Source organism: Chiloscyllium plagiosum, chromosome 16, assembly GCF_004010195.1.
Source record: "Chiloscyllium plagiosum isolate BGI_BamShark_2017 chromosome 16, ASM401019v2, whole genome shotgun sequence".
Classification (NCBI taxonomy): domain Eukaryota; kingdom Metazoa; phylum Chordata; class Chondrichthyes; order Orectolobiformes; family Hemiscylliidae; genus Chiloscyllium; species Chiloscyllium plagiosum.
The window spans coordinates 58,299,701-58,319,609 of record NC_057725.1 but is presented as its reverse complement, the minus strand read 5'-3'; the positions used below and the strand labels follow the sequence as shown (position 1 = coordinate 58,319,609).

At 41.4% G+C, this 19,909-nt stretch overlaps 1 protein-coding gene across 4 annotated transcripts in view; it reads left to right on the top strand.

The window, feature by feature from the left end:
- The window catches only part of LOC122557945 (N-acetyl-beta-glucosaminyl-glycoprotein 4-beta-N-acetylgalactosaminyltransferase 1-like), a 667,804-nt gene that overhangs the window by 70,542 nt on the left and 577,353 nt on the right, over positions 1-19,909 (top strand). The window contains exon 1 of one of the 4 annotated variants that reach the window (XM_043706197.1): positions 13,267-13,383. The exons of the other annotated variants lie outside the window; for them this stretch is intronic. The gene's annotated coding sequence lies outside the window, so the exon portion shown is untranslated. Of the gene's footprint in view, positions 1-13,266; positions 13,384-19,909 lie in introns of those variants that run through there. 4 annotated transcript variants of the gene reach the window in all.

Below are 19,909 nucleotides of genomic sequence, written 5' to 3'. Positions count from 1 at the left end.
TACTTTTTCCTCAAAGGGAAATCACAAAATGGTTTTTCTTTGAAGGCTGTTTCCATGGAAAGGATAGATTAACCGAAGAATGTAGTGTGTGACCATGCCAAAAGTATTGAAACATCCCATGCTGACTGGTATCAGAAAGCAATAAAGTGTTCCATGATTGGTGAAAGTCTTGTACTGCCAATAGCAATTGACATGGCATCAATAGTGCATTGGAAGGGAAGTTGCTGACCAGTTAAGCTTTGTTCCGTCATTGCCAGCCTGCATAACGGCAGGATTGTTGATATGGCAGGAGACATTCAGGAGTAGCTACTTCAAGCAATAGGAAATGACACACTCTCATCCTGTACGACTGACCGAAATGCTGACTCTGGTAATACAGCGCAGTAATGGGTCAATACATAAGCTCGTTTGAAATCCAAGAGGACTTTGTATTTTGCTGTTCTGTCTTGAAGAGAATTACTGTTGAGGACTGGCACAAATAAATAGAAACGTACAATGGAAAAGTACTGTTGAGAATTGCGAAAACTACGGATGGCCATGAGAGCAAAGCTGTTAGGCCGAAATGTGTTGCAGTGCGGTGATCAGCACGGAGTTGTATCACGAAGTGTGCTACAAAAGTAATTCGAAATAAACCATTTGAGTTACATAATTCTGAACCCCATCAAAGCCAGACCACTCTGTGCACTTTTGTTCCAAGTTGTCAGATGAGGAAGTAGGCTCCTAAGACTTCCAACTTGTTGTTTCAAGCAAAGTTTTAATGGCTGCCGTGTGATAAAGATATGGAAAGAATCTACAAACTCAGCAAGACATACCATGTTTTTGATAGGCTATAAGTCATCACTTTAACACCATTTCCTCCACTAACTCTTCCAGGTTTCACTGGGCTGTTGGACTAACATATTCATATATCTTCTTTCAGAGGTAAGAGCATATTGAACTTGTACAAAAATGTATAGACATTAACCAGCCATGTGAGAAATTTTCAGGAGCAGGACTTATGCCAACTAATCAGGATGTAGGAAGAAAGTGAGTGATGAATAGCTACCTTAAACAAAAAAAATAGGTTGATAAGTCATTAAATGCCAAACAACCATGTGTAGCTATATTGCAGCACAATTGACCAGAGGCTAAGGATATTGTTCATGCCATTTGAGAGCAGTAACGTCATGAGGCCTGGTCACATCAGACCAATTTATGCGTGTACTAACAGCACATCGGAATGTGCTTATGCAGTAAAGTTATATTGGGGATATAGTATAAGATTATTGTATTTAAAAAAATCTATGCTGGGACTTTAACATTTAGGGTGATACTTTTTAATTCATGTGATGTAGACATTGTTAACTGTCTCTGTGAAAATGAGTATAGAAGGCAACAGTATATTCCTTAACTTAATTCACCCTTTTATTATCAAAAGTCTCAAAAGTATCAAAAATATCCAAATACAAACTGTAAACAGTCAAAGATAACCTCACTAGTCATCCTCCTGCTAACTCAATACTGCACTTAAATTGAAACATGTTATCCAGAATGCTTAGGTGCCCAGGCTGCATGGTTCCTGTGTTCTCTTTTTGCCTCACCTCTATGTTGGGTTTTATCCTGATCCTTTTATCAGCTTCTGTCCAATCCAATGTCCATATCATGCTTTGAAGCACCGATCCTTCCACTTAGGTACCAGAACTGTGCTCCTTCTCCTTGATTAGTCCAAATAGCCACCATTGTTTAACAGACTGTTTGGCATGACCACTTGTTCAGCTTGAGCAACTCTGTCTCTCCATTCAAGCTTTAAACCATTCCAGCCCAGGCTAACAGTATCAGTGACCAGGCCAGCTCCGGTTTCTAATCTCTAATTGTCCTTGAAATTGGTGGCGAGGCATCCACTGATGCGTACACAATGCGGATATATCAACCATCCTTTTAGGGAGGGAGATCCAAGCCTTTAGTCCAGGAGAAGTGAAGGAATGGTGTTCTCATTCCAACTCAAGATCTACTTTTGAAGGTGAACATGTGTATGTGCTGATCTTGCTTTGAAAGAATTTTGGGAATGACATTTTTGCTGGACTGGTACTCTGGAGTCTCAGACAGTCTTCCAAAAGCATGATTTCACTCTAGAAACAGCAGCTGGGGGACTTTATAGGTTTATTAATTATCCAAAATTAATTTTAAAACTACTCAATAAATTGTTATTTAAAACTACTCAGACTAGCCTACAACAAACTCCAGATCCACAACATTGTGGATGACCCTTAACTGCCCCCAAAAAGGTTGAGCAAGCCACTGTGTTGTATTGGGCTCAGCCTATTAATTAACAATGATGCTCGTACAAAAATGAAATGATTTTGGCTTTAAAGGTCAAGATATAGAAAAGGATAGAATAAGAAATGGCAGAGGTAGAAATGGCACAGTTGGGAGTGATTTCACAGATTGTAAAGCTAGACTGTGACTAGACTGTAAGTCCTAGCATATAGCAAAAAAGGGAACAGCTTGCCCACCATCAAAAGACTTGGGGTTATCATTTGACCTGAACTGGTTCAGCTACATCAATATTGTGGTTGCAAGAGCAGAGCAGAGGCTGGGAATTCTGTAGCCAGTAACTCATCTTCTGTCACACCGAAATCTGTCCTCCTTCTACCGGGCACCAATCAAGAGTGATGACAAGTTTCCACTTGTCTGCATGAGTGCGTTCCAATAACACTCAAAGTTCAACACTATCTAGTGTGCATTGGGTATTTTATGATGCAAAGTGAACTGCAGTAATGCAGCAAGGCCCCTTCAACAGCATGTTGCACTTAAGAATGTGCAGTGAGTCAATTAGTCATGAATATGTGTTGGAGTCAATCTAATGAGTTATATCATGTTTTGGTTATCAATCAGATGTTTCTGTTCTTCTGGTCCCTAAATTTAGTCAGAGAATAAATGAATGTCCGGTGATGACAACATTTACTGTTGTCACAGGGGAAGCAAATAGCATTTCCCTTTCTGAAGAGATAGTGGCCTCCCTTTTGCTTTTTTATGACTTCTCTGTGTGTCTCTTGGAGAGAGAAAGTTTTCTGTAAAGGGTTGCAAAGGATTTCATATGACAATCATTTGTCCCCTTGAAGGTGATTGCATACTTATTTATCCACATTAACCTTTTGTCTGGATGGTTGATTAGACTCTATTATGAAATATAACTTTAAAATTCTTACCTTATGGTCACAGCTTTGACTGCAGCAACAGCTCCTTCTAAGGCTGAAGCTGACTGATTAGACTTTGGGTAGGAAGTCACCATTGGTTTTGAAGAAATCCTTGTTTGTTTATTTTAAAACCTATTAGGCTATTTCACATGGCTGACATGAAGGTCTGTCATGCCTCCATTACTTCTCATTTATTTTTTGGTGAATTAAGTTCGGTACATCAGCATTAACTCTCAACTCCCATTGTCCGGGTTGAGCTTTCTAACATCAGTAGTGCTATGGATTCATCGAACTGTTAAGAATCTGCACCTGTTTTACACTTTTTAAGCTACTGACCAGGTCGATTTAAGGAGCATACCTGTTGCTTTTGTGTGAATATTTCACTTTCTGACACCAGTTATTGCTTTCACTGACACCTGAGATGTAGGACCTGCTATAAAGCTGACCTTTATTGCACTTTGCAGTCAACCATGAGAAACCGCTAGTCAGAAATGATCTTCATCTGCTGTAGTCTGAGGTGGAAGTGCTTCCATAATGCCATTGTGTAGGATTCAGGATTTTGATTTTTGCAATGAGATTCTAGCTGAAATATGGACACTTCAACTTTATTGACACTGCTGGCTTCTTGAGGAGCCCTTGCACTACAAAATAGTTCAAGAATCCCAAAGCATTGGCACATAATTGAAACCTTTTTTGATCCTGGGATTGTGGGCAGAGTGGGTAGGGTTGACATTTGTTGCCCAGTCCTGATTTGCTGTTGAATCAGTAGTGGTAGGCTCTGGTAGGTTGCTTGAGATCAGCTATATGAACTAATTCCGGTGGGATTTGGGCTGAATTTGGGAAATTTGGGCTTATTGGAAACTTGCTGTCTTCGTTTGAGAGAGATGAGAAAGACATTTTTTTTAAAGACTGGAATTTAAATTTGGGCAATTCCATTCGCTTTGGGATGGATTTGTATTGTAAACGTCTACATTCACCTTACCCCAGTCTCCTTTGAAATACTGGGCACCATTTACGTACTGGCAACTTTATGTTCTGTTGCTGCTTAGTAATAATAAAAGGATTGGTACCATGTATTTTAAATATTTGGGTACAGATATTTTAGCCTGTTACTCCCTGAGGGAAAATCCAAGAAGTGATGGTGTTTGATGGGATCTTGCTCTGAACTGAATGCTAAATAAAATCCAACACTTTGGATCTCAGCATTCACTGGATTTAATGGAGTTCCCATGGCACTTCTGTAAGCTTTAGTTACTGCAAACCATGCAAAGTGATCTTCCTGTGATAGATATGGAGTTCAGTTCCAAGATAAGTAACAGTGTTGGGAACTGGAAGGAATCATTGAGAACTAAATGCAAAGGGAAAACTGAGCGCTTCAACAGTGTTTGAAAAGGAGAATCTGTCAGGCTGTGGCAGTCTCATTAACCTCCCATTTATAGTAGAAGCCATTCGAAAGAAAAGTTGCATTTCTTTAATGTATTTCTGTGGCCTCAGGCCAATCCTAAAATGTTTCACAGTAAATGAAGTCTATCACTGTTGCTAAACTGGCAGCTAATTTGCACATTGCAAGAATAATGTGGTAAATAACGATATAATTTGTTTCAGGGATGTTGATTGAAGGATTAATATGGATGAGTACACTGGGGAGGACTCTTACTTTTCTTTGAACTGTGCCTTGATTTTTTAAAATTCGTACATGGGATGTGGGTATCACTGGCTAGGCCATTATTTATTACCCATTCCTAATGGCCTTGGATGCATTACCTTCTTGAACTGTTGCAGTCCTTGGGGTATCGGAACGCCCACAGTGCCATCTCGGTGACAGCACCTCCAATAATGCAGCACTCTAAGCACTCCACTGTAGTGTTAGCATAGATAACACGCCAAAGTCTCTGTCATGTAACTTGAACTCCTAACCTGCTGATTCAGAGGTAAGAGACCATTATTGAGTCCCTGTTCATATTGAACTCTGAAGAGGAGACTGCTGAAATAACTGCACTTCATCCCATTGGTGAGACAAAACTGACTGGGGAAAGAAAGTTGTTGGAGCTGGTGTGGGGATGTCCCAGTTTGCTTCAAGTTTCGGAAGTCTTATCAGGCCCAATTCAATGATTAAATATCACAAGAAATTCAGAATGACACAGGGGATTTGATAACTTGGATCAAAAAGAAAATTGAACTTGCAGGGGTTTGGGCCTAAGCTTACATACATGGTAGGTTTCCTGACAGCAGTGTTTCAACACTGCTCCTCTGCTTGGCCTATCAAATTTACTTGTGTCAACTCCATTCCAGTTTTGTTGGTAGACCCCTGGCACTGTGTGATCTATTGCTGAGGGAGGGAGGGATGCTGGAGTCAGAAGCAACAGGGAAGGCAATATTGCTGTAAAATGGGCCGCTTTCAAAAAGGACAAGCCATCACTGATGTCGGCCGCTCATTAAGCTGAAAACTTAGCCCATTGTGTGCTTTTGACTTCAAAGGGATATTTAATATATCTGGAAGGTTTTAAGCAGTAGCTAGATATAAAAACAGCCTTGGGGATTTGAGCTGAAATCAAAGAAAGATCCTGAGAGGAATTGTACATTGAGTGGCTACACACAGCTAGAGTAGAGGACAGAAATTGAAAATTAAGTACTTCAAGTGATTCAAAGATTGGTTTTGACAATGGATGACTGGATATATGGAATATATTTGCAATGCAGGCAGTTAATGTTGCATTGATTTAACTGCTATATACAATTGGATAATGATCTGGTGAGGAGTGGTATTGAAAGTTAAGTGGATCAATATAGGCTGAGCTGATCACAATTGTTTCTTCATTTAGGCAGATGGAAAAACTTAATCATTTTCCACATGCTTCTATAATAAACCCATGGGACATCATGAGGTTTGTTTCAATATCTCTGGGGTTCAAGAAGTATTATTGTAGATGAAGTGGATGGGATGAACTCCATGTCTGGAAAGTGACACAAGTTGGGGAAAGGCCCAAATTGCTTTTATTCTCTGCCTTTGCCTTTGGAATATGTAAAGATGTGAGGAGGAGTCAATAATGCAAGCTAAGCACGCCACTCCCTGCAAGTGGGGAACATGGTGTGACATACGCTGGCTATCAAACTGTTGTTTGAGACTGTGGTAGCCAAGGTGCTGATTATTCCTTAGACCATCCAGTCTCATCAGTTCACTACAGAGAACTGTGGTGCACTTCTCTGGTTCTAATCTAGTACTTAGTCCAATTATACTGAATTATTTTAAATAATCCACCTGACTATTTGAGTATCTTTTGATATAAGCTCTAGTTTTAAACATGAGACACCCCCAACTCTTAGGATTTATCCTATTAACAGAGTTCTAAGATTTGTTATCAACCTGGTCACACCCCCGCACCAGTTTAAAAGCCTCAATATCCTTCAGCAAAAGGCAGGAAAATCTAGGCTCAGTAATCAAGTGCAGATGTAAACCAAGTAACCTGCAGCTTCTTCTAAATAAGGTACTATATTTTAGTGCAACTTTCCTGATATTGGTGTGATCAGTGCTTCATGTTGTTGGCCGGGGGGGGATGTGGATGGAGGGAAAGTTGGGGAAGCAGTTCAGTGGTGCCCATCTTCTGGTAAACACTCACCGACCCCCTTTACAGGTGTAACAAGACTTCCCTATTTTAAACTCCAACCTAGCAATAAAAACCAAAATTCCATTTGCCACCTTAACTATTTGTTGCACCTGCATACTGATATTTTGTGTTTCAGGCACAGGATCACCCAGATCCCTTGCTGTTGCACTTTTCTGGAGTCTTTAACTGTTTAAATAATGGTCTGATTTTTTTATTCTTCCTACCAACGTTCATGACCTCATACATCCTTATTTTAACCTCCACATACTACGCTTTTGCTCATTCACTTAACCTATCTACCCTCTGCCAAATCTTTAATGTGGATTGTAAATAATTGACCCATCCTAAGACTGACCATTGTGGGACTCCATCAGTTGCATCTTTCCAACCTGAATAAATTTGTTAATCCTGGCTCTGTCTTGTGTGTTAACCAATCCTTAATTGATAGTAATGCATTGTATTCAATACTGTGACCTCTATTTTGTATGTTTACCACTTACATAGCACCTTATTGAATGCCTTTTGAAAGTCCGAATGTGCAACATTTACCAGTTTGCCTTGACCAACTCTATTTATGGTAGCCTTAAAGAACTCTAGCAAATTCATTAAACATGATTGCCTTTTTGTAAAACCATGTTGACTCTGATTGCATTAAACCTTTCTAAATATCCTGCCATTTTTCTTTAATCGACTTTAACAATTTCTCAACAACAAATGTTAGGCTAACTGGCCTGTAGTCCACTGCATTCCAACTCCTTCCCTTCTTGAACAAGGGCAATATGTTAGTGGTTTTTCAATCTTCTGAAACTGACATGGAATCCTGTGAATTCTGCAATATTTTGACCAATGCTCCCAGTATCTCTGCAGCTATTTTCTTGGAAATCTTTAGAAGCAAGTTTTGGTGATGTTTCTGTCTTTAGTTTTATTATTCTGTCAAATGCTTTACTTCTCATTATCGAGACTGTTACAATGGATTTTTAAATGGCAGATTTTATATTTGAACTTCTAGAGTTTGTATGGAAATATGGGGACTGACTATGAAGGATGATTTAAAACATCTACAGCTTGGTCAGAATGTTGCACCAGATAGTGCCTTAGTACCTGAAACTCTGCTTCAAAATACACTTTGAAACTAATAGAGCTAACAGTAGTATCTAAGCCTTTTTCTTCCTTTTCCTCTATAGGTGCCTCTAGCTATTGACAAAGTGTTTCCGAATGGTAGCAAGCCTGAAGGCAACAATTTTCTTGATCCATTAACTATAAAGGGTACTCATTCCTGGTGTAGGCATTTCTGAAGTTTCCTATATCCCGCGCATCAACATTTGAAGGCCATTTTCCCAACTTCTCCATTTATTCATAAACCATTGCTATGCTTTTTGTATAAATTCTTGTAGTATCTTCAAAGTTCAGACTGATCTGAAACTGTTCAAATAGACCCATTTAGGAGTATGATGGTCCTGATACAAATATCCACAATTCTACAGGCCCAAACGCGATCCCTATCATTTGATGATGACCCTCTGCTTCCATTTCTTTTCCTATAATCTTAATTTATACACAATGCTGACAAGGTCACATCAAAGGTATTTCCCAATGTGAACTGGGAGGATAGTGGTGTGCCTTCTCTGAGATCAATGCGTTTTTGTGGCACTTGTGTAAGGAAGAAATTCCTGAATATGGACCCAGGCACAATATGGACTCGATGGGCCAAAGGGAATCTTCTACACTGCATGATTCTATAGGGAATGTGATATCTGTCCAAGTGTAGCTGGGTACCACTTAGTTTGTTGAGCTAATGGAATCTCGAGCATGAATGAACCATTTAGTCTTTTCCTGTCCATTACACTTCTTATATATTCATATGCATCTGGAGGTGATGGTGTGCCCATGACTTTTTATTGCATTCATGTTCAGGTTGAGGATCGCAATTTTCTTTCAGAAGGACTTGGCAAGTTACTGCAGTGCAACAGGGTTGATACTGAATTGAGTGACTAAGTACTGATCAAGTGAATTGCTCTATTGTGGATGGTGACCAGTTTCTTGTGCATTGTTCTCACTGCATTCAATCAGGTGAATGGTGAGTATTCGCATTACGAGAGCTTGCCCTTTAATCCATTGTGATTTTTTTTAAACCTAATATCCTTCTATGCAGTACTTTTAAGTGTTTTCTTTACAATGTGAAGGATGCTGTCTCCGGATCAAACTCCGATCAATTATTATATAGAGCGTGCACTACTGGAGTACTAAGCATAACGGTAAGGAAGATCCCTATTACATCAGTACAATGTTTAGTTTCACTTTCATCTCCAAGCTAATTTTGGTTGCTCTGAAACAGGGACTGAATTTAGACTTGCTTCAGCATGTTTCAATCAAGACTTGCAAAACCAATGGACAGAAGGGATTTCCATCCCATCCAGCTTTCACTGCACTTAGCTGCAGCAACACCATATGGAGTAGTCGCTGATTGGTTTTCAAATAAAAAAAAGCATTTTCCCAAGCTAGTGGCGCTTTTTTTTCTCTTTGTACATAATCCAAGAAGCAAATGAGCCCTCTTTAATCCCGAGTGTGAATTTTTTTTTGTGTGAGCGTGCACTGCATATGCAGAAAGCTCATGTTCCCGAGGAAGCTGCTGTGGTTTGCTGGGAGTGTTGCTGAGCCACCTGTGACATCATTAATGAGGAAGTCTATGGAGAGTGACAGTGTGCAGCAATCAAAGCAAAGGTGGTTCAACCTCCTCCATTATGGCTAGCATAGGGAGAGCTAATAGCTGAATTACCAAGTGACCTTTAATTTAGTTTGGGTGATTTTAACTTCATTTTAAACAAAAAAGAATAGGGTGAGGACTGTTTCCAGATTAGTGGCATTAAATGTTAACGCAAGGAAATAAAAATGTATCTTAAGTAATGTTATAATGTAACACAGCCAGGCATATTGAGCTATTCTTCCAGAAAATCTAATTAAGCTGAACTTTCGATCGGTACGATTGCCTGTGCTTCAGCGTATCTCATTCAGACAGCTCATGGCTCCAAACACTAGAGTGATGAGGAAGCTGGATGTTAACAGGGAAGGCTAATAAGTGTGAATGTAAGATGTGAGCTGAGTATGTGTTGTCATGATATCACGCAAAAATGATGTGATGTTTTATGGTTTCGCTCATTCAGTTTGTCCTGTGAGATTGCAGGGAAGGGCTGTGATGATAACTGCATGTGAAATGGCAACTGATTTGTTTCATTTAGAGTCATAGCGACATACAGCATGAAACAGACTCTTCAGTCCAACTCATCCACACCGACACCAGATATCCCAACCTCATCTGGTCCTATTTTCCAGCAGTTGCCAGCATAACCCTCTAAACCCTTACAATTCATATACCCATCCAGATAACTTTTTTAAATTTTGCAATTGTACCAGCCTCTATCACTTCCTCTGGCAGCTCATTCCACACACGCACCACCCTCTGTGTGAAAACATTGCCCCTTAGGTCTTTTTTATATCTTTCCCCTCTCACCCTAAACTTATGCCCCCTAGTTCTGGACTCCCCGACTCCCATATCTATTTATCTTATCCATGCCTCTCACACTTCTATAAGGTCACACTTCAGTCTCTGACCCTCCAGGGAAAATAGCCCCAGTCTATTCAGCCTCTTCCTAGAGGTCAGTTTTTTTTCTCTCTGTCTTATTTTCTGTTTGTTGCTCATGGTATGTTTGTGTGTCGTCTTCGTAAAAATCACAGAATTGTTGAATCATAGTGTAGAAGGCCAGTTATTCCATCACACCAAGGGGGTCCGTTAGTCGCATTCTTGTCTTTGGAGTGTCAGGGTTGTGGTAAACTTCTTAGAAAATTTGAGCTCACACTCCAGTGCAGCTTTGAGGAAGTACTGCTTTGTTGGAAGAGGTTTATTTTCAGGTAAGCTGGCTGGGAGAGGGGAGAGGTGGCTTGTGATGATCCAATTAAAGTGTGGAAACTAAGGCTTAACAATAGAGGAAACAGCACTATTGCTTTCCGCAGTGGATCTAATTAAGTGCTGCCTAGTTTTAAAGGCAGTTGTTGCCTTTCCTCTTGGCTCGATATTGCATCTAATTAGATGTGACAGCTAGAGTTAATATAGGTCTTCAGTTGCTGATTGTGTTGCTTTGTATGCTGGTGCACTTAAATATGACCCCATGCACTAGCCATTGCTAAAATAAGACTTCACATGAATGGATGCAAGCATCCTGGTTTATTAAACTGTTAACAAAAAAGAAACTCTGAACAGGAGGTTACACTGGTATCCTGCAGTACAGTAGCTAAAAGGTAGTCAATAATTGTTTTACTTCCAACAACTGTTAGGGTACAATTTTAGAACATGTTGTTCCCCATAAAAGTCCCCGTGATGTGAACATCCAACAGAATAATTTGCCTGCGTATAAGATGCATTTCTGAGTGAAAGGCAATACTGTTTCCTTGACTGCAGCACTGAAAAGAAAAAGCCAAGAAAATGTAACCTTACAGGGGAATTTGGGGCAGTGTGTGTAGAAATTCCACCTCCTTTCTGTGGTGAAGAAGTTGGTAAAATAGGATGTGAATGGAAAGATCAGGATCTCCACGTCAAGAAAATGCTTTGATTTTTCCCCTTAAGCTTTGAATGGCAGCTTCAAAATCTCATTGTTGAACAGTGACTCTCTCATTTCCAAACAATATTAGCCCAACTCCCCTTTATGCCACTTCCAATTCTCTCCTTCTCATTTTACTTACACTTTGCATTGGAGTTTAGGGGCAGCTATGATTTGTATGCTTCTGCCAAGTCACTTTGCTCACAGAGAGCCACAGCCATCTTGCGCCTCTGCACAAGCTGAAACTTGCAGCTCTTAGCTTGCTGTCCACACACTTGTGTGCATTGTGGTTAGCAGGAATTTGCCAGCCTCTCTGGCTTGTGATGCTTTTTACTGCAAAGGCTGAGTAGTTTCATGGTGGGAAGAAGTGAACAGTTAAGGAGGAGAGGATGGATATGTCGCTATATGGCACTCTGCTATGGGTGGTGGTGGGGGGGGCGCGGAGTGGTGGCAATGAGGTGGGGAAAAAGAAACAACTCTTCTTTCTAAGACTTTGGTTAGGCCACGCTTTGGAGCATTGCTTTAATTTCTGGTTGCTGCATTACAGGAAGGATGTGGCGGCTTTGGAGAGGGTGCAGAAGAGGTTTACCAGGATGCGGCCTGGATTAGAGGGTATGCATTACAAGGTAGAGACTGAAAAATGTCTGCTTGTTTTCTGTGGAGCAGTGGAGACTGAGGGGAGACTTGAAAGAAATCTATACAATTATTAGGTGCATAGATCGGGAATCTTTTTCCCAGAGTTGAAATATCTAATTCTAGGTGAGAGTAATACTAATAATAGACATGTATTTAAGGTGATAGGGGTAAAAGTTCAAAGGAGATGTGAGGGACAAGTTTTCTTTTACATATGTGGGAGGAGTCTGGAATGCACCGCTGGAGTGATGGTGGAGGTAAACAGGAAGGCCCCGTTCCTGTGCTGTACTGTTCTGTGTTCTATCTTACACTGGGTGGAGCCTGCAACTTGCTCACAAGACATCAAGAGGTGGGCGGGAGGAGACGGTGTCCTGGATGGAGATAAAATGGAAGACTGAAAGCTCATGCTGAGAGTGAGGATTGTGGCATTGACTAGGAAGCCTGTCAGAGAATGTGTCATCGAGCCCTAGAGTCCAGAAAGAAGCTCGTTGAATCCTACTCTGAGATGAATGAGCTGTGTTTGGATGACTTTTAATTATTTAACATTCTGTTGGCAATATGGCAAGCAGCTTCTGTTTATTGCAACAAGCAATGACCTCAAGTTACTTCCTTTCTCTGTTGTGAATAAATTTCTTGCTATCCATCTGAATGTATGATTGATATTTTCTGGTGATCCCACTTACAAGTACTGAAACATTACATTCTCCCAGTGATTATTAAAGTTAGTAGAGTAAGTCAGATCGTTAGTGTTGTGCAGTGAAGTCCCTTATGCTTGAATGGAATACTGAAGAATCTTCCTTTAGACATTTTCCAGCATCAGTAATCCTTCATGTTTCAGAGTCCATGTCGACTGAAAGGTTGCACTGATACTTTATTGAATGTGCTCAAGGGTAATGCTTCATGCTGCTTTTCTCAGCCCCTCACTGCGTTGAGGAAGATTGGACGTGTGAACGGCCAATTGTACATTTCCTAGCCTTGAATGGCAGTGCGCCCCCTGGAAAATCAGATACATAGATTGTACTTTTCTCTACAGACATATCATCACTGAACTATGAACTCCGACAGAAAAGCTGGGCACGAGTGTAGAATAATATGTAGGCCAGGCTGTAGCACAATCTATGCACACTGTGTTAGGCCGCAGTGTTGTTTGCATTAAATTGCATTGCTACGTACCTTGACTGTAGTATGCCTTGACATCTTAAACTATTTGTAATCAAGGAGGTGATTGCTCATCTCTCTCTCTCTCAGGGATGTGACCTAACCGGTCCAACACTGATGTGCTCTGGACCCGACAGACAGACAGCACCACAGTGAGGGCCAATTCCTGGCTTGGAGCAGTGGATGGACTTAGAAAACTGGTGCCAACAGATGCAGTTGGTGGGTCTCAGTATTGCTAAATGCTTTCACATCTCCTACCACATGATTTCACAAGAAGGGTGCCTGAGACCGAAAGATTGAGAGAGAAAAGCCACTGCAAGCTATGGTGAACCATGAGTCTCACTTGATAGCACAGCTTGGTCATAGGCACCTGACCATGACCAATTAGGTCTGGGCTGGCTGGCTTAAGGTGGTTCTCACTGTCTTTGCTCTGAAAACATCTGGTTTTGAGTGCGGAATATGTTACAGAACAGGATACTCTTTTGTTCTTTGTTATTAAACAACCTGTTTGGACTTTATGACAACACCTCAGTGGCCCTTATACGCTGAACCCAGGCTGCATCACGAGACCCTGGATATAAGCCTATTAGCAGCTCCATTGTTTGCTGTGGCTCACTGGTCATCCCTGAGTCAACAGGCTTGAGTCCCACCCTTGGGGACTGAGCACAAAACCTAGGCTGATATTCTGGGACCGGGTACACTGACAAAGGTCGTATTGTCGTTTGTGGGAACTAGATCTGCAAACGTCGCTAGTCTTTCCTGAATTATCCAACACTCTTCAGAAAAATTGACTTAAACAGACTTCAAAGTGCTTTAAGATGTTCTAATTGTTCAAGTCCCAGTGGAAATGCAAGTCTTCCTCTCGCTTTTGTTTAGCCGAGAGAGTGAGAGAGGGCAGTCTCCATTTGGCTGCTGTGGTCATATTTCATGAGAATTCGCCCCCCTCCACGCCCTCTGAGAGCCCAGCTGCCGATGACATATGCTGCAAACTTGCAAGAATGTTAAGCTGCTGTGCTGAGGATAAAGACCATGTCCAGATGGTGCACAACGTTCTTTCTAACTTGGTTGGGTGCTCAGAGGTGGGAGTACCCAGTGTGTGCTGCTACTGAACCTGAACTCTCCGTAGCCTTTAGCTGAATTATTCATTTAAACGACATGCTGTCTCTCCACTTTGAGGTTTCAGTTTATTGCCATATGTCCTACCCTCTAATATCCTGTGTTGAGCATCAGCTGAATTTTGAACAGTTTCCCTTGTTGTCGTTCTCTTGCTGACATTCATAAAGTGATCGGCATTTCCTTTATGGTGGAGAGGAAAAGGCCCTGATGGTCATTATTTCAACATGGATGGGAGTTACGCATGGCTACCCTGTGGAATCCCCATTGTAGCACACTCTCTAAAGAAATTGTCTGGGAGATTAAATTTTCCATTTGGGCAATTCCTCTGTACCTTGGACCCTCAGAACGCCTCCATTCCAAGTGGACATTTGGGAGGGTTCAGATGAAGTACAGTAAGCAATTTCATGGTGGCACAGTGGTTAGCACTACTGCCTCACTGCGCCAGAGACCCGGGTTCAATTCCCACCTCAGGCATCTGTCTGTGTAGAGTTTGCACATTCTCCCCGTGTCTGTGAGGGTTTCCTCCGGATGCTCCGGTTTCCTCCCACAGTCCAAAAGAAAATGTGCAGGTCAGGTAAATTGGCCATGCTAAATTGCCCGTAGTGTTAGGTGAAGGGATAAATGAAGGGGAATGGGTCTGGGTGCGTTGCTCTTCGGAGGGTCGATGTGGACTTGTTGGGCCGAAGGGCCTGTTTCCACACTGTAAGTAATCTAATCTAATTACTCGACAAACATTGGATGATTTGTGACGCAGTGTAACTCATGACAAACTATTGAACAGAGCCCCTTACTATCGAAGCCTCCCCAGACCACCTGCACACCTCTGACCTTGACCCACCTCTTTCCTCACTCTGTCAGTAGCACTTGGTGCAAAGTTATATGACCATGAAACTTTAGCAGAAAGTTTGATTGTGTTCTAACAAGTAGCAAAATGATCTTCACAGAATCAGAATGGCTAATAAATAAAAACATTGGGCTTTCCTGTGATTTTGCACACATGACACATGTCTATATAAAATGAGTATGTGTGAATTCTGAATAACTTTATATGTGTCATATCTTGGATATAAGCTTTAGATTTATGGAGTGCTATCATTTTAGAAGAAGTGGAGGGTTTAAACCTCAAAATAGTGGTCCACCATTGCTCATTTAGCTATATTATGACTGGGTTTTGCTTAGAAGTTTCTCACTCCATACATATGACTTAATTTGGGTTCTTCATATAGATAACACAGTCTTCTATTAGCCATGATGGTGAAGCAATGGCCTTGTGGTATCACTCTGCTATTTAACAGAGGCACAGGTGATGTTCTGGGGATACAAGTTCAAATCTCACCATGGCAGATGACTGCATTGCCTTATTAACATCTCTCGACAAGAAGTGTTCTTGCACAGTTCAAGTCCCCCCTTACTATTTGAATTTTTTTAATGTCAATTAGTACATAGGACAACTAACCTACAGTTCAAGTATCTCTTCTCCTATGGCCAGTTCATTTTCAGGTTTCAGCCTTGAAACTGGACAAGAGAAACCAGTTCAAGGCAAAATGCTGCAGATGCTGGGAAATCTGAAACAAGCACACAGTGCTGGCAAAACGTAACAGGTCTGGTATTATTTCTGGACAAAGAAGCTAAGTTAACACTTTGAGTCTGGTATGACTACACCATTTGAAGAGTCATATTGGTCTCCAATCATTATCTATGTGTTTCTCTCTCCACAGATACTGCTAGATTTGCTAGGTTTCTCCACCGTTCTTTGTTTAAGGAAAAGTGGTTTCCAACTTTAATTCGTGTTACTGCATAACGCAAAATGCATATGATCGCCTCAGTTGCTGGATACACGCTTGCGGCCTTGCAATGGCTGTACCAAAATCTGTTTTTAGTGCACATTGTCTTTCCGTTCAGTGAGCAAGCCTGGTGTTGTCAATGAAGGAGGCATTAAATACAAAACGGAAACCTGCCCGACAGTGAGGTCAAAGTAATAGATGACCTACTTGCTAAAGTACTACTTGAGCAAGGAATGATACAAGTCACAGATCTCGCAAGTCTGAAGCTAATACATTTTTATAATGAACGGCAAAGCTGAAAAAGATCAAGACTGGTAGATTTGCAATAAAACTGCAGTGCTTACAAAGTTTGACAGGACAGACAATTGATTGCAATCTGCTGTGAACATAAACATAAAGCAATAAAAATGATTTGCAATAATTGAATGGAAAGAACAGTGAGTAATTTGGGTTTGGTCCTTGTACGGTATCAGAATAATGAGACCCTGTCAGACAGGCTTATTCCCTGAAATAACAGCAAAATGACCTACCGTGTAAGCTCCTGCGGTGTCCCTGCTCTTACAAGTTGATTCTAATGTATACGAAAGGTCTGCTGCAGTGAAAATCCTTTTCAGCACAGTATTAACTTAAGTAGTCAATAATGGTGTGTGCAATTGTTGGAGTGGTGTTGTCACAAGCCACAGTACAAATACGAACCATAGATTCGTGGGGCCACCTCATCATATGGTGTAGCAAACATCACTGTTTTGGCTTTAATTCTTTTTTCAAGCCATTTGGAATCCTTTTATAACAATTTCCACCTGGCATTTGTAGAATGCAAACTAAATAAAACTAGTATTTTGAAGTTTTATATTCTAATATTGATGTGACAGATAAGCACTGCTAAACATCATCTGCCTACAAAGACTTGATGTAAATGAGATTGGTCCTTTCTCCTCTTCCAGTTACCTCATGCTTTATCAGTTGATAACTGTGAGGCAATTTAGTAATTTTTACACAAATTAGTTATTGCATAATGGACACTGGTGTGAAAGGGGAGCAGGCTGCTACAGTGATAACATCAAAATGAAAACAGCCGCAATGAGTAGAGATGGTGTTGCATGGTGCAAACACTAACTCTTGGAGAACTGTGTGTTGTCAGTAAAATAATGGGGAGTACTTGATATTGCCAGAACTGTGGTTAGGCTAAAACTGAATACTAGATTCTGGATTAGTGGTGCTGGAAGAGCACAGCAGTTCAGGCAGCATCCGAGGAGCAGTAAAATCGACGTTTCGGGCAAAAGCCCTTCATCAGAAAATCAGGCTTTTGCCTGAAATGTCAATTTTACTGCTCTTCAGATGCTGCCTGAACTGCTGTGCTCTTCCAGCACCACTAATCCAGAATCTGGTTTCCAGCAGCTGCAGTCATTGTTTTTACCTAAAGCTGAATACTGGCTACGTCCTCTCCAAAGTAGATATAATTTCAGAGAGCAGTAGTTTCAGCTTTTGCACCCATCTTGGTCTTGCCAAATATTTGTTTAGGAGCAGAAATCCTGGATTTGATTCCAGCCTTGGGCGACTATCTGTGTGGAGTTTGCACATTCTCCCAGTGTCTGTCTGCGTTTCCTCCAGGTGCACTGGTTTCTTCCCACAGTCCAAAAATGTGCAGGTCAGGTGAATTGGCCATGCTAAAATTGCCCGTAGTGTTCAGGAATGTGTAGGCTAGGTGCATTAGCCAGGGGTAAATATAGGGGAATGGGTTTGGGTGGGAAACTCTTCGAAGGGCCTGTTTCCACACTGTAGGGATTCTAAGGAAATGGAACTCATGAGTTAGACCAACCAAGTTTAAAATACAAAAAAAGACCTTAAGGTTCATTTTGTTTCAATCCACCCTTTACGATTAACTTTTTAAAATTTTAACTTCTCAAATGTTCTTTCACATTTGTTTTATCTCGGGTGCTTGGAGCAATGGCTGGACCTGAAAGTGTTGGGAGTGACCTAGTCACAGGAATAGACTATTGAGGCTCTGAAAGCTATTTTGCTGTTGGTACAGATCATGTCTGAGCTGTATTTTAACTCTATCTCTCCATACTTTTGGTTCCTTAACTCTCTTAATATCCTTACCTAACACACATTAGCAAATCACTCATCAGCAGGGGGAGAAAGGCTTGGGGGAGGGAAAAAGCTCTAGATTTCCATGACCCTTCATGAAGGAAGGGCTTCCTGAGATCACTCTCTCGAACAGAGGAAATAGTTTCTCTTTATCTATCCTTTTCAACTTCTTTAATTATCTTGAGCAGTTCAAATAGGGGTGGTGATGGCCTGGAATGCTCTTTGGAGAATCAGTACAGACTCTGTGGAAGATTGACCTCTATTTGCACTGTCGCGATTTTACAATTTAGCGTTTTTAAAATTTATTCATGGGATGAGGGCATCATTGGCTAGGCAAGCATTTATTGCCCATCTCATTTGGGCAATTAGGAGTCAACCATGTCGCTGTGTGTCTGGAGTCACATGTAGGCCAGACCAGGTAAAGATATTCCTTAAAGGGCACTAGTGAACCAAACGGACAGTGGATTCATGGCCATCATTAGACTCTGAATTCCATGCTTTTATTGAATTTAAATTCCACCATCTGCCATGGCAGGATTCGAATTCAGGTCCAGTGATAATGCTACTTGGCCATTGCCTGCCCTTGGAAGTGTTAGGTGTTGAACTGGTCATGTTGCTATGGTCTGGCAATGGAGGAGTCCAAGGACCTGCATGTCCTTGGTGGAGTGGGAGGGGGAGTTGAAGTGTTGAGCCACGGGGTGATTGGGTTGGTTGGTCCCTGCGAAAGGTGGGGGCTTGAAAAAAAGCCATTAATAGTTCAGTGCAGCTGTGAGTGAGAGTAAAGTATGTCCTTGAGCATAGTGTGGCTGAGCAAGCTCAGAGCTGTGGAGATCCTACAGGAGTGGTATCAGCTTGGTGATATGCCCGAAACGTCGATTCTCCTGTTCCTTGGATGCTGCCTGACCTGCTACGCTGTTCCAGCAACACATTTTCAGCTCCTTTAGCTCTTAACCAACCCAGATGATTTTAGTTTGCACAGCAATTCATTGTAAAGTCTCTTATCAATTCTTATATTTTCAGCCTCCTCCAACAACACCTTTCTGATTTTTGAGCATTGCTACTGCTTTTGAACAAGGTTGGGACTTATTGCATGGTTTACAGCAGGTTTGCTCAATCCGAGCAAGAGTTGCTGAGCAGTCCATTCAATTAGGTGAATGGAGGCAGTCCAATGTGTAAGTTGTCACCTTTGGGCTACCCGTCAGTCAGGAAAAAACATTAATCCTGAGAAGGTATTTGCTATAGCAGGCTTCAAGCTATCAGGACTCAGGAGATATTCGGAGAATTAGAAAAAAAACCTAACGGTGAGATGGGGGCACAGGAGAAAATCCCTGCGAAAGATGGGGGCTTGAAAAAAAGCCATTAATAGTTCAGTGCAGCTGTGAGTGAGAGTAAAGTATGTCCTTGAGCATTGTGTGGCTGAGCAAGCTCAGAGCTGTGGAGATCCTACAGGAGTGGTATCAGCTTGGTGAAGGTAGCTGTCTGTAAATAGGTGCTAGAGTGTAGTGTCCAGAATCCAGGGTTGCACAGTCCCAGTTGGGAGAGTGGTGAATGATGAGGTCCATGAGCATTTGTTTGGCAGTCTGTGACAGAACAGCTTTTGAGGCAATTATGAAACTAAGTCTACATCGTTGAAGATTTGGAAGCCATACAGCTGCCTCGGCCCTAAGGGAAGGCTGGTAGGTATAGGGAATGCTGGATGACTAAAGAAATTGAGGGTTTGGTTAAGAAAAAGAAGGAAGCATATGTCAGGTACA